Source organism: Tympanuchus pallidicinctus, unplaced genomic scaffold (assembly GCF_026119805.1).
Source record: "Tympanuchus pallidicinctus isolate F22 unplaced genomic scaffold, pur_lepc_1.0 scaffold8, whole genome shotgun sequence".
Classification (NCBI taxonomy): Eukaryota; Metazoa; Chordata; class Aves; order Galliformes; family Phasianidae; genus Tympanuchus; species Tympanuchus pallidicinctus.
Window position 1 is genome coordinate 29,777,696 of NW_026294802.1, and position 13,281 is coordinate 29,790,976.

A 13,281-nucleotide genomic window follows, 5' to 3' on the forward strand; every position below is an offset into this window, starting at 1 on the left:
ATCTGTAAGATTTGCTGGCAAAGATGCATGGCCACAGCTATAAATATGTGGGAAAATCTAATAGTTCAAATTTACTCCAAAGGTCATCTGGAGTATAAATGTATTCTCAGAAAAAAAAAAATTATTCAGAAATTTTATCATTCTCTTCTTCACACGAGCTAGAATTGCAGGAAATAAGTAAGTCCTCACAAAATATAATGACAGGAAGAGAAAAATGCCTGTGCTGTGACTGAATCCAGTTTCTTCTAACAAATTATTATGTGTTCTGTGACATAAATTCCAACCATTAACCACTTTCATAGGCACGAAGCCAGGAGAACAGCACTGTTAAGACCAGTTTCAGCTAACCCCTGGAATATTTTACTCTTGAAAAGGTTACATTTTCTAGACAAAGAAGGTTTACATGCAGCTTGGCAAGAAGTTAATGTGAAAAGGAAAAGCTGAAACATAAAATCAACTCACAACTGCAAAGCTTCAAGTTCTGAATGAAAGAGTTTCCACAGTTTCTTCATATGTTTTGCCTATATATTAGCCAGGAAACATATATAATCAATATGTGAGTTACAGTGCACATATATTCTTAAAACTTCATAATGTAGGATGCAACTCCTCTATCATAAAAGGAGAATGCAAAGTCATTTACTTCACTTACATGCAGTACTCAGGCCAGGAAGAAATGCTTAGGAAGTGGTGTGTCTGTCAGAATTAAAGGTAAGAATAAGCATATGACACTGAAGACACCAAAGACTTTTCCTTTCCCTTCTCTTGTAGACAAGCACTGGGTCCCAGGAGAACTTTGTGTTTGGAGAGTTTCCAGCACCGCTGTAAGAGATCCAATGCACACTCTTGACCATAATGAAAGGAAATTGAATTTAAAGGAGAGTGCTGCTCTGCAGCTTTGTATCCTAATAATCTACATGCCATGGGAAAACACACATGATAATTAGTAGCACTTCTTCCACAGTTACATATTATTTAGAGCTTGATCTTCAACAGAAGTCAGACTGACAGAAATTCTACCCACGAAAAAGCACACAAATAGTTTATGCCTCCTCAGCTTCAGTAGCAGGGAGCTTGGCTTCCTAGTCATGACTGTGAAACTGTAATAGATAACACTGCATAACAGAACACAAGAAAATTATTATAGCGTTACCATATGTGCATAAATCAAATAAAACCATGTGCAGACACCTTCCATAATTTCTGATGTCTTTATATCACTATCCGATTAATTATTAGTAACATCCTTGACAAGTTAATTTTCCTTTCTTCTTCTGTTCTGTTCTTAAGTGTCAATCCGCCTGGTGGTAGGAAGGTCTTAGTGAGGGATCTGGGCAGTTTGGATTGCTGGGCTGAGACCGATGAGATGAGGCTCAAAAAGAGCAAGTGCCAGGTCCTGCTCTTTGACCACAACAAACTGAGGCAACGCTACAGGCCTGGGGCGGAATGGCTGGAAGACTGCATGGAGAACCCGGGGGTGTTGGTCAATACTCAGCTGAATATGAGCCAGCAATGTGCCCAGGTGGACAAGAAGGCCAATAGCATCCTGGCTTGTATCAGAAACAGGTTGCCAGGAGCAGGGAAATGATTGTCCCCTGTAATCAGCACTGGTGAGGCCACACATTAAGTACAGTGTTTGGCTTTGGGCCCCTCACTTCAAGAAAGACATCGAGGTTCTGGAGCATTTTCAGAGAAAGACAATGAAGGTGGTGAGGGGACTGGAGGGATAGCCACTACTCTCACCTAAACATTGCACAGACACACAGTGGAATATGAGGGCATCTCTCTACTGACTTCTGTTTAATGATCTCAGTCTCCACACAGTACGGACAGAGCAGATTCAAAGTCTCTTTGTTTATTTGTATTTATTGATAGATATGTTTACCCAAAGTTTCAGAAAAGTTGTATTATTTAATATCGCCCTGCTCAGGATGTTTCCTTTCAGCCAGACCTTCAGGAAAACAACTGTTATTTAAAGCGTTCTCAGATCAAACCTCAACATGACCAGGATGTTTGAAACAGTATAGCTCAAACATATACTGTTTCCAAGATGTTCAAGCTGCTCCTTAACATATTTTGAATTATAAGTAAGGTCAATCTGTAGGCTTCTGTACTCTTAAGCACTGACAAATAGAGAAAGTTAGAAAAAAACATGTATTTCTTGAATGGAAATGAGCAAAAAAATGCATGTTTTGGACATCAAGGAGGAGAGAAACTCAGCAGTGATATGCACATACCCATTATTAAAAAGTATAATAAAGTGTGTCAACATTAAATGTAAATTCAGCTTTACAACAATTTCAGTTATATAAATTGGTATTTTTTTTACACACTTTGGACTCTATTGCCACAACTCAATGTTACATATAATGCAAATTTCTGTGTGAAATCTTTGAAAATTGCAAAGGTATAGTACAGATCAAATGTGCTGCCAGAAACAACACAATATCTCATCAATACCTTCAAGCACTAAGCCATTCCTTGGAAGCCCTGGCTTATCCATCTGCTACATGCATTTCCTGAGAAAGCTGAGACTGTTTCAACATAGAAGATAAAGAAATATTGGGTAAGACTTTAGTACAGCAAATATCTTGCTTTCATACAGCAGCATTACTTTCAGACTACAACTTCTTCAAAAACAAAACAAAACAAAACAAATGTTTGATTCTAAGTACATTTTTGTGGGCATCAGAGAGATTTTCCTCTTTAACTACAAAGATTTTCCTGAATATTGATCTCTACACTGCTGTGTCCACAGAATTAAAGCTAAGAATTGAAAACTGGGGGATATGAGGATGCGGAATAATAACATCTAGTCTCTGGGATCCGGGCAGCAGAGAGAAATATGAGAATCTTGTGGGGATTTTCCTGCTCTTCAGATGCCATCACTCAGAACAGCAACCTCGTGCTCCAGAGTTGGCAGTGCAGCAGGAATATGGTTGAAGACATATAGGAAACTTTAAGCATCTTCTGTATTCTTCACATTTTGGAACTCTCTATAAACCTCTACCCCCAAGGAGATCAGGTTCAGAGGTGCTCTGATGTTCACTTTTCTCATGGCCTATTGAGGGTTGGAGCAAATAGACAGTAGCTGGAGGAAAGTTCTGTTTTTCCGTTTTCTTCCCACTCATTGCACAGTCCATCCATGAGAAAATGTGTTCTGGGGACTTGACAGCTTGGCATTGCTCCTGCAGTTCTGCATGAAGGAAATCTCCCTCCCTATCAGGGTGCAAAGCCTAATGTGTCAGCTTGAGTATTACTTCATTTCTAATCTCTTTAACCATCCCAAGATACCTCCAGTGATGATGGTGTCAAACTATGGTTTGTCAGAAAGTGCAGAGTTCTAGCAGCAAAAAATGCTTCTTCAATCTCTCCTAAGGCTGAAACAAGGTTTAAGACAAAATCGAATCATAATGATGAATTGGTAATGCATTTTTTAGAAATAATTGAATGTTAAGTAATAAGGTAATGTAAGCAAACTAGCATTATTGCTGTTTAATTTTTTATGTCACCAGAGGCACAGTGGATGATTTTCTGTCTCTTGGGTGTGGATCCACAAAGATTTATTGCAGCCAGTTTTCCTCTCCTTGTCACAAAAGTGATGCTGCTGAGCTGGCAATGGACTTGTCAAGGAAAGGAAAATCTTCTTCTTCTTTTTTTTTTTTTTCTATTTAAAACCTATGTGATTATTCCATATTAATTTTAAAATATTTTGCATTTGAAAGCAATAGTTTTTGATACACAAAATCACTTCATTGTCAGAAAACTGGCTGAGGTTTTAGTAATCAAGAACTTCTCACACAAAAGAGTTTTGTGTCACAGGAAAACACAGTCACAGAGATTTACTAATTAAAGTGGAAGTTTGATCCTTTGTTACTTCAAGATAGTGGTATCAGTGCGATGGAACAGAGTTGTATGCATCTATTGCTTGGGCTGATGGAGCCTGAGAGATGAAAATCTAGTTTCACAGCCAAAACAAAACTGTGCTAAAGTTAGGCTGTATGTAGAAATAACAACAGTGCTACCATAAATGGTATCTCCATATTGCTAGGTCATCGATGAATTAAAATGTACAAAATTACAAAAATGCTGCAGTTTTCTGCTATTCATTCAAGTAGCAAACTTCACAGATGCAAACTGACAGTAAGTGTCTGAAGGAAAAATCTACATTTGCATTCTGAGAACCAGAAGGCACTTAACATGAGTTTTGTAATTTATTGTCATCATGGGAAACATAAATTTCAGGAAAGCATGTGAGCGTCTCAAACTATATTCCCAGCATCAGCCTATTTACAGAAAGAATTTCAATGAGAATTATAATTATATGTGGGGCTGAAGAAAAGCATCTTTTCCCACATCAGGGCAGCTAGAAACCATCAATCAAAGCATATTTGAATGTTTTTTACCTTAATGATGAGATTCAGGGGTGCATCCTGCGCTAATTGCTTCCCGAAAGAAAAGGAGAAGATGAACGACTGAGTTTCATGTATGTTTATCAGCACATTGTTGGAGCTTCATAGCTTACCTCAGTGTTCTAATCCCTCTACAAAACTCAGCACAGCAGAACCGATGAAAAAATAATAATAATAATTTAAAAAAAAGGTGTACATTACAAATTGGCCTCTGGAAAGCTCTTGTCTACAAGCAGCCAGGTCACTGTAACCTCCGCTACGAATGGTACCTCATTCAGAACTTCTATTGCCCCGACCTCTGTCTCTACTGATCTCTACGCACAGAGCAGAATATTTGGTCTAGTTTATGCAGATACTGTATCTCCACAGTGCCTTGTAGAATATAAGAACATTCTCTAAGAACTGAATTGCTGTAACGTGCCATTAACACGAACTTAAATTAGAACAATAGTGCACTCTACTTCCTGGAACACAGGGTACAGAGAATGCTTAGGTAGCACTTTCCAGACTGCAAAATTTACTCTTAAATAAAGACAAAACCATGATAAGGTCAGAGATTTTTGGTCCCTTTAGTTCTTCAGTAAAATCATATCCTTTTGAAAATGTTCCAGATGTGTATTTAGATGGAGGAGCTCTGCTCTGGGATTTCTTCCCCAACATTTTCTCAGAGAGAACTGAGATGTTCAACTGCTTCCTAAGTGCTTACCTAGCACAAAATCAGCAGTGCAACCTGCCAAGTAAATGCACATTTGAATATAGTAGCAAAGCAATGCAATTCTGGAGAAAGCTTAAGGGAGAAATCACAATCCTAACCTCTGCCATCCATTCAATGCAGACAAAGCATTCAGATGTTGAATCTGAATTTTTATCTCTGGGCAAAACCAAGAAGCCAATACAAAATGTCAGCAACAACTTACTGATAACACAACACATACTTCCGAGTCTGGAAAAGCAATATTCAAACAGGTGGCACAGCATAGCTGGGAGCATTTGGTCCTGCAGTGTACCTTGAGCCACAGACTGTTATGCTAGGACCTGACTGATTACAAACACCCTGGCACGTGTCATAACTCCAGTTCTACTGCTAAGGATCTAATGAGACTAATTTTTGTTCCAAATAACATTTTAAAGCAATATCCATAATGGAAACAGGTCAAATACTACTTAAGACTGTGACTTTATAATTAACTTGAGCTGCTTGAACACAGGCTGTCACCTAAAGAGGCAGAACCCACTCCTTCCTACCAACCATGGTGTTCCCATTGTTCTCCTGCTCTGATCCCATACAGCTGCTCCCATGTAGGTCAGCTCATGCCAATTAAGATCTACACATCAAGTTATTTGGTATGAATTTATATCAAAGTATGTCTGTCTGTCTGTTAAAATCTAACTTTGGAAAACCCCCCAAATGAAGTTCTTCAGGATGATGTGCTACACTTTCCATCCGCACATTACTTCTAACCTAGGCTAATATTCAGCTGTAAACAAATCATTCCATAGAAATCAAACAAGAGAACCAGTTTAGGAGAGATGAAAGTCATAATTCAGTCCCAAGCTCATACAGTATCTTCTAAAATTAATACTTAATTTTGGTGGTCAAATCTTTTTTTTTTTTTTTTTAAGATACTTGATTTTTATTTGATTTTATTTTTTTTTCTATAGAAGCTTTTTATTTTACTTGCTGGAGAGCTTACAATTTACCTGTCACCGTTTTTGGAATTACTGCCTGGAATGACTTGTATCACAGCCACATAAATGCAGACATTTCAGTCTGACTATATACCGAGCATAAGAGTCTTCAGACTGAGTTCCAGTCCTTAGAAAATGCCTTGGAATCTTGGCACGGATGCTTTGGAAGCCAGCTGACAGATTACTATCTCCTTGCTAAACTTATCTTTGAAGGAGGAGAAATGAAGGTTTGAGTATAAGGGGCTAGTTTTCCCCAAACTTAAGCTTCCAAGAAGACTACTAAATAGCTATAATTATAGTGATACTTTGACAGATACATCTATCTTTTCCTTCCCAAATTTAAGCAGAATTCTACCTCAGCATTGATTTTCAGATTAAGTGCTAAGATTTAAAATATTGCTATAGTGCTTGAAAGTAAAAGCAGAACAGTTCTGTTATTTTGGCCAGGAAACAAGAAGACACTATTGAAAGGGTTCACTTATAATTACAATTATTTTTTTGGCAGGTGCTAATGAATATGTTCCATGTTTTAACAGAGAGATTAGATTTCTAATAACATTAGGTATCTAATACCAATATTATATTTAATGAATCAATCACTTTAATGGTTGAGTCATTAAGATGTAGAGGAAACTATCTTTTAAAATCATTATAAAATATATTTTTCTTGGGCAAGGATCCATAAAAATCAGTATTGCATAAGTGTAGTAGGATGTAATATAATGCAGATGTGCTTTCCAAAGATTTATGCTAAGAACACGATCAGTAAGATCTCACAAAGATGACAATAGAACAAGCTTAAGGATTTAAACTGGAAATTTATCTGCTTCACTCAATTTCTTAGCATAAGGGCTATGTCGCTCTAGCTGCTTTTCTGCATACTCAGTATCACCCATCTCTGAAACAGGCTTAAAAGTCAATGCTGCTGTAAAAGATATGTTCAAATAGATTAAATAAATTTACTCGACCTATCAGTTTAATATGGTTGTGCTCTCCTGCGGACGCGTAAAAGACATTTAGGGTGTGTCTTAATATGGACTCGCCCCTTCCCTTGCTACAGAACTTAGCCGTCTCAGTTTAGGAGAGACAGGGCTCAAGTGTCTTAGCTGAGGAGATTTGACTGAACCTGAGCCCAAATGCCATAGCCAACTCAGCCAGCTCATCTCCTGAAATTGGCTGTTTTTAATCAAAGTGCGGACATTTTGCTCCCTGATGGCAGGAGGCTGGCAGCCACCGCAGAAATCACTGCTGCAAATCCACTCTCCCGTCTGTTCATCTCTTAGTGCAGACATTCTTCTGAAGTAGGCCGCACCGCAGACCATTATCAACAACAAATATTTTATAGAGGTAAAGCTACTAATAACAATACTAAGCAGTCCTTATAGGCAAAAGCTGGACACAGAGAAAATATATAATCCCTTCTTCCTAACTGAGCAGGGGTTTCTGAGCTGCTTTGTTGCTGCAGGTATAGAGAAGTTTCTGATTGTCAAGCCACAGTATTAACATTAGCATTAACACATTTCAACCCTAAAAGTACTGGAAATTTCACTTCAAGAAACAGCTGAGCAGTTTTTTCAAAGGGGACTGGATGCAAACTTCTGCCCTTTAAAGGGGGCAAAGTCCAAACATCTTCACCAGGATGAATGGAGATGATGCAGACAAGAGTGCCGAAAAAAATGCTGGAGTCAATAAAGATCACTGTCCAGATCATAATCTCTGCAAAGGTACCACATAGGCATGAACAGCAGTTCTGAGGCACGTCTCCAAAACCAATTTTTAAAAGGAATATCCAGCTGAAAATTCAGTAGTGTTCATCCAAATCTCTGGCTGACTGGTAAACCACCACCATTCTTCCTGCTAGTCTGTGAGAATGTCAAGACTACGTGAGACTTACTAACGATCTTAAAATAAAAATGGTGTTTAAATATTAATTAACGCTAGAAAACTCTCAGGTGAGAGACCTGCCTTTAGCTCTTTCCTCATCTGCTGCAATAGCCTGGACCAAGAATGGTGTTTAGGGCTCTCTAGTAAACTTTTCTGAATTGCTGTTACAGAAAAGTGGCTTTATGTGACCATGGAATTGCTTTGCTATATTTGGAATGTGAAGCTTTGTTCCCGCCTCATGCAAAATAAGCAATAACTGTATATTTGGCATATGTATCCTGAGACTTAATGCTGATCTGCTTCACACAACTAAATAATTAATCTTGTGAGTAAGTAAAGGATTTGCCACTGACCCACTTTCCAAAGAGCTGCATGAGGCTGCCAACAGTCTTGTTCCAGCAGAACCAGGATAAACCTCTCACATCACCTTGGCAGTTCTCTCTATATTTTTCAATACTGTAAAGCATCAGCAAGTGTCTTGAAAATTGTTCTGCTTGGAAAACAAAAGTGGGAAAACTAAGGGTTGCAAGGCTGTCCTTGGGGAAAAGGACAATTTGAGACCATCCTTTCGAGTTCAACGAGAGTAAAGCCAAACCGCATACAACAGAAAGCCATGTATTTCACTGGAAATTGATGCATGCTGGCAGTTGGACTCAATTTCTGTACTGAAGGGAGACAGTTTGCATCCACTCCCCATTCATTAATGCAGCGTACAGGCCCTAGAGCTCACCGTCCTCATCTGCAGGTCTCAAATGTCCATCTGAAGAGGCAGGTAAATCTGAGCAGAGCAGTCTTTTCTCACAGACACTGTGTGACACACATTTCTCCACCCGTGCTCCCCAGGCTCAGCCTGCTGCTTGTCTGCCCACACAGTCCCTATTTTCTTTTCTGGACCTGGAAGAGAAAGAGTGAGAAGAAAAGGAGGGAGGCTCCTTCATGGGCAACAGCACCTTAAGGCCCCAAATCCCTTTGCTAATCTTAGCACTTTTATCTGATGCAAAAAGACACTGAACATCTCAGGTTTATTTTCCATGACCTTGTCTGGGGGATTACAGGAGTTTGCAAGTAGCCTTACAGTCCTAATGCTAGGATTAATTTATTAACTATCAGCACAGATCCATTAACTGCAGAGATATGTTGATCTTGAAGTCTTGTACTCAAAAGGAAACATTCTCCCTCTGACATTACTCAAAACCTCTCACCAAATTGCATTATTCAAACCAACAAGTCTGCTTAAGAGCTGTTAACAGTCCTAAGAATAAGTGTCCAGCCAGTGCACTCAGTTAACTCCCACACTGTGTCCCTTCCCCAGATCTCTATGGACAAGTGCCAGAAAAATCTCAGTTCCTGCTCGCCAACCCACTCCTTATTGCAACTGAGTTTTAGGATTCCAAGACCCACAACTAACCTTAGTGTGTCTTATCAACATTGCACAGGCACAAAAAGGAGACAAATTACAATACAGTGAGGTATAACAAACAAACAAACGAACAAACAAAAAAGAACACAGATGGGATTTGTTAAGAAAAAAATATGGATTGTATGGCAAAGATGAGGGTTCTAGGAAATTGCAGGGACATTCAGATAGGTTTTTCATCATGGAATAATGAAAGTTTAGCCTGGCGACATGCTTGATAAAGAGTGAAGCCTTTTTAGAGAAACTGTAAGTATTAAAGAAGATAAACTATCTTTCCTTGATCCACCACTAGGGGTTTTAGAGCAACAGATGGAGCTGTCCTTGAGTTTCTTTGTTATTTTCCTCCCTTCTAAGAACATGACATTTATAGCTACTAGAACAATTAGAAATTTAATTTGGAAGAACTCTGCAACTGTGAGGTTGTCTCTACTTATCAAGGAGAACTTCATATCTTGAACATAAGGATGATTTCACAGTAACATATAGTTCTTCAAATTAAGTTTTCTCTTCATCACTGGATAAAACTATTTTTCTACCCCATAGAAATAGGCCATCTATTTTGAAATTAAGAGAATAAGGTTCATTTGGGGATAACGGTTAATAGGTAGACAGATGCACCTACCTGACCAAACATCTCTCCTTCGTTGTCCCACAGTGCTTTACAACCATGCTTTACACAGTGGTATCCTGCACACAACCCAACTGAATGCCACATCCTTGCTGGAACACTGGCAGGCGGTCACAGGGGTGTGAACATGCATTCCAGAGCCTGCACACCTTGCCTTCAAGCAACAGGATAGTAGTCATGTCTTGTCAGTGCAGAGCCATGCAGGGATCACAGACTTTGCAATTCGTCCCACTTCACAACAGGCATGATTATGTGAAGATAAACAGATGTGTATCAAAGTGATGCTGAGAGGGGTCACTCTGGGAACACTGCTCGAAGCTGCAGCAAACAAAGGGACTCTGGCATAATTGCTTGAAACAAAACCTCTGGATAGAAGCAGAATCCTGACAATGTTCCTAGTACCTTTCCCAAGTACCTCTGAGCACCAGATGGAATTTTTCCAGCAGGGCCACTGATTATGTAAAACAGTCAAAAGGCACAAAGGAGTCCATGGTCCTTAACCAGGGTTCTAGTGTGGAAGATGTTAGTCAGCAAGAAGCAGCAATGGGCTCAGTGAGAAAGACCTTCCTTTCCCCATCTAGGAGTTCACACAAGAGCCTGGAGAATAGAAAGCTCTTTGACCCCAGCATGCATGCAGAATGGAAGTGTCCAGCCAGTCCTAAGCAAGTCACCATGGGACTGCCATGGTTTCAAATAAAAGTACTGTGATGGGGGTATGTTTATGGAAACATCAAATACAAGAAGAAGGACAATGTAAAGCATACTTTGCTTTTTATAACACATACTTAGCATTTTATAAGGTATACTTTCCCAAGTGAGGGATGGAAAATTGCAAAGACATTGAAGGCATTCAGCAGGCAGAGGCTCAGCATTACTAAACAGAGTTCAGGACAGCCGCTCCACTCCAAAGCACTGCTCATGCCCAGCGCATTGTGCATGTAAGCAGCAGAAGGGTCATCAGTACGATGCTCTCTTTGGGATGAAAATTGCAGCATTTATCAGTTCTGCAGATGTAAGTAATTTTCCTCTGCCATCTGCGACAACCCTGGCAGACTGCAGCATCACTGAATCATTTGTTTCTTTTCTATCTGAATAAGCCCATTGCTGCTTCTTGCTGGCTAACATCTTCCACACAGACTAACAGACTAACATCTTCCACACAGAAAGTTGGTGGTCAAAAGTGCAAAGGTGCACGTGTCAGTTTCCTGCAACCTCCTCTCTCCTGTGCCTAAATGCCAGGCTATTTCACAGCTTGATTTATTCTTCACTTTATTCTGATTACTCCTAAAAAAAGTTCTCAACTTTTCATCCTGAATCTTCCTTACTGCAGTTTAAACAACACTGCTTCCTATTTGATTCTTTTCCACAGCTGGAGAATTGCAACCCTTTTATGGCCTTTACAAAGTATTTAAAGACTATTATGTCTCTCTTTTAGTCTCCACTAGGCTCAGACTAATTGCAAATTTGCTCAAGCCCTTTCCACTGTGATACTCTGAAATTTTCTGTTCCTTGTGCAGAACTGAGGCCATCTATCATTTTCATGAGACTTTCAAATAGTAATTATCGTTAAGACAGCACACAGCAGTTTCCAACTTCATTATAAAGAGGCACCTTTTTCCAGCTTTAGCTGGAAAAAGAGCATTCTGTCTGTAGTAGTTACTCAAGATATTGAAAGGCAAATATTCTTTGTTATCTAAATACAGAAGGAAAAGCCCTTTTAATTCACAGAAGCAGGGAATAAAAAGCCTCTCAGATCAAAAGGGGGAATTGCAGCTCCAGTGAAGCTCATCTTTGTCTTGATAGCAAAAGTTCATTTTTATTACTGAAGAAAACATTCCACAATATCTTAGCTCCTTAGTAATTCTCAGCTGACTCTAGCTTACTACTGTTTAATTAGGCTTGGGAGCAGTACTAATAATGATCACAGTTCTTTATCAACTTGAAAACCTGAGACAACAAATAAGGCCTCGTTGGTATAGATCTACTAATAACCTCTTGCATTCCGCAAAGTGTTTGGATCTACCATCACCTAAGTGTTTAGCTGCATGCACACATTTCAAGACCATGTTCCTCACAGCTTTCTCAGTGCCTGTGAAGTGACCAGAGAGCTGCAGGTGACAGCCAATGCCCAGCTGGCAGAGCTCCAGCAGGTGACGGCTCCTGTGAGGACCTGTGCCATGCAGCTCTGATTTCACTGGCCAGAGAGCATATAAGCAGGAAGGGGAATGGCTGTTTACAAGGGTGGATAGTGATAGGACAAGGAGGAATGGTTTTAAACTAAGACAGGGGAGGTTTAGGTTAGATATTAGGAGGAATTTTTTCACCCAGAGGGTGGTGACGCACTGGAACAGGTTGCCCAAGGAGGCTGTGGATGCCCCGTCCCTGGAGGCATTCAAGGCCAGGCTGGATGTGGCTCTGGGCAGCCTGGTCTGCTGGTTGGTGCACGTAGCAGGGGGGTTGAAACTTGATCATTGTGGTCATTTTCAACCATTCTATGATTCTAATATCCAGCACTGAGAAAATGCTGGAAGAACAAAGGCAGACACAAAAGAGCAGACAGCATAATTATTTCAGAAACAGTTGCTATTCAGCAATGCAAACAATGCATAAATCTCCAAATTCAGGATTAAAGCTGGCAGATTCCACTCTACAGCAATTAAAAATGCAAAAGGGCATTATGAAAATCATAAATTCTTCCCAGAATATAAAGTAACATTCATAATTCTTTCTATCTGCCACTTAGTATCTGAGGTCAGCCCAGCAGAAGATCTTTGCTCCAAATTATTTCATCACAGAATGATATAATTTATTTAGTCATCCCTTGAGGATCTGAGCACAGTAGAGGCCGCAATGTTCCAGATTTAAAAGCACTTTGAGTCAAATCTATTACACACACTTCTGAAGCATCTATCTAGCTCTTCAGTTTTTCAGAACACTTTGGATAACATTCACAAGTCAAAAAAATATCATTTTGCATTCTGCCCCACAACCCAAACTCGTATCATTTGTGGATTCCTGCATAGGAATTACCACCTTGGGTAATTGTGTTGGGGCGATTCCACGCCTACAAAGGTGAATTGTTCAAAATCCTTGGTAACGTGGGGGAAATATCCAACATCTTTGCGGCCTACTGAAATAAAGTCAATTTACACTGAGGGACACATGGTATAATCAGGGGAAAGCCTAACAAAATTCGATTTTGCGTGAAGCATTTATGTAAGCTACAGGTGGCAGAGCCAATGAACACAAGC

General features: G+C 39.6%; 1 protein-coding gene across 1 annotated transcript in view; it reads left to right on the top strand.

The window, feature by feature from the left end:
* Positions 1 to 13,281, top strand: part of LLPH (LLP homolog, long-term synaptic facilitation factor) — a 414,220-nt gene that overhangs the window by 389,942 nt on the left and 10,997 nt on the right. The window lies entirely within an intron of this gene.